The following is a 2500-nucleotide window of genomic DNA, read 5'->3' on the forward strand; positions in this document are numbered from 1 at the left end:
CTTAACCTAACCCACGTTGGCCCTTAACCTAACCCACGTTGGCCCCTAACCTAACCCACGTTGGCCCCTAACCTAACCCACGTTGGCCCCTAACCTAACCCACGTTGGCCCCTAACCTAACCCACGTTGGCCCCTAACCTAACCCACGTTGGCCCCTAACCTAACCCACGTTGGCCCCTAACCTAACCCACGTTGGCCCCTAACCTAACCCACGTTGGCCCCTAACCTAACCCACGTTGGCCCCTAACCTAACCCACGTTGGCCCCTAACCTAACCCACGTTGGCCCCTAACCTAACCCACGTTGGCCCCTAACCTAACCCACGTTGGCCCCTAACCTAACCCACGTTGGCCCCTAACCTAACCCACGTTGGCCCCTAACCTAACCCACGTTGGCCCCTAACCTAACCCACGCTGCACCTTAACCTAAGTTACGCTGCACCTTAACCTAAGTTACGCTGCACCTTAACCTAAGTTACGCTGCACCTTAACCTAAGTTACGCTGCACCTTAACCTAAGTTACGCTGCACCTTAACCTAAGTTACGCTGCACCTTAACCTAAGTTACGCTGCACCTTAACCTAAGTTACGCTGCACCTTAACCTAACTTACACTGCACCTTAACCTAACTTACACTGCACCTTAACCTAAGTTACACTGCACCTTAACCTAAGTTACACTGCACCTTAACCTAACTTACACTGCACCTTAACCTAAGTTACACTGCACCTTAACCTAAGTTACACTGCACCTTAACCTAAGTTACACTGCACCTTAACCTAAGTTACACTGCACCTTAACCTAAGTTACACTGCACCTTAACCTAAGTTACACTGCACCTTAACCTAAGTTACACTGCACCTTAACCTAAGTTACACTGCACCTTAACCTAAGTTACACTGCACCTTAACCTAACTTACACTGCACCTTAACCTAACTTACACTGCACCTTAACCTAACTTACACTGCACCTTAACCTAACTTACACTGCACCTTAACCTAACTTACACTGCACCTTAACCTAACTTACACTGCACCTTAACCTAACTTACACTGCACCTTAACCTAACTTACACTGCACCTTAACCTAACTTACACTGCACCTTAACCTAACTTACACTGCACCTTAACCTAACTTACACTGCACCTTAACCTAACTTACACTGCACCTTAACCTAACTTACACTGCACCTTAACCTAACTTACACTGCACCTTAACTGTCACATGTAACGTCACAGGAATGTAGCTTTGCCTAACAGCAACCCTCTGAACATAGTTCACTGCTTGGATCCTCTGGTGTCATGTGTATTTCTTGATGCCATGGTGCGTACCCTCACATAAAGGTCTTTCGAGTGTTGCGTACTTTCTACACAGTCCCGCTAACCACTGGAAGGGTGTACCGCTACAGAACGAATATCGCCCTCCCCTCCTGCCCTTCCAAGCTGGTCGGTCAGGCGTTTGTTTGTGAAATGAGCCTTGCAGCTGTTCAGTTGCATTCGGTTGTCGATGCAGTCAGTGTACGTTGTGGTACGGCCTGTGTGGACTGTCCGCTGATGTACGCGTAACCCACACTGATCATCCGTCGTTACGTACTGAGTGACATAATGTGGCACATGCTTGACCGTACACCGGCTGCGCCCTACAATGGCGAATCATAAGGGCCATATGTTGTGCACGATGCTACTTGTCTCGTCTCCCCATTACAGCGAGATTGCACTGTTGTACGCCGTACAGACATGTGGTAAGTAGGTACGGACGAAAGTATTGCATGTTGGCCCCCCCCCCCCCCCCCTCCTCCCTCTGCCGGGAATCAGCGTGAGCCGTCTGTTGATGTAGCGACGAGGGTTTTCCTATTTAATCGTATTGCCCCACACAACATGATAGCACGGTGGACCGCGTTCCACATCTGCGACATGCTACAGAGGCCGGTTGACAGTCGACCGCGCAAGGGACATTGCACACGTGCGCGGACCATCTTCCACGTGTTCTCTCGTGTACATGCCGCAGTGTGTATGTGGGCTGATGTAGCGTGTCGTGACACATAACATGCAGGCATGCCAGAATCGTAGATTTCGCAAATGTAGATTGACGTATACGTTTGCTGCCAAAGATCCGCAAATGAACTGGAAATCAGTTGTTGAGCGGTTGTTCGCGCTGCAGGTGCATCGGTGATAGCGACGATCGGTACATCTGTGAACCGGTTGTTTCGGCGGTACCCGCCATGCCCCCGAACCTGAGTTGGCCATGTGGGTATGAAGCGATACGAGGCTGTGGCTTGGCGGGACAGTCCCCGGCCGGTGAGGGGGGGCCGCCCGGCGTGCTGGCCGCGCGCTGCGTGAGCGCACGCACTACAGCCGGCTGGTGGGGGGCGCCCAGTGGCAGGAGCGCCGGCCGACGGGCCCGGCTGGCGTCCCAGCTATGCGCCGGCGCACCCTGCGCGCGGCGCCAGGCGGCCAAAGTGGGTTCTGCCGAGCCCGGTGCGAAGCGCGGTGGACATCTGCA

This window comes from Schistocerca gregaria, unplaced genomic scaffold (assembly GCF_023897955.1).
Source record: "Schistocerca gregaria isolate iqSchGreg1 unplaced genomic scaffold, iqSchGreg1.2 ptg000640l, whole genome shotgun sequence".
Lineage (NCBI taxonomy): Eukaryota > Metazoa > Arthropoda > Insecta > Orthoptera > Acrididae > Schistocerca > Schistocerca gregaria.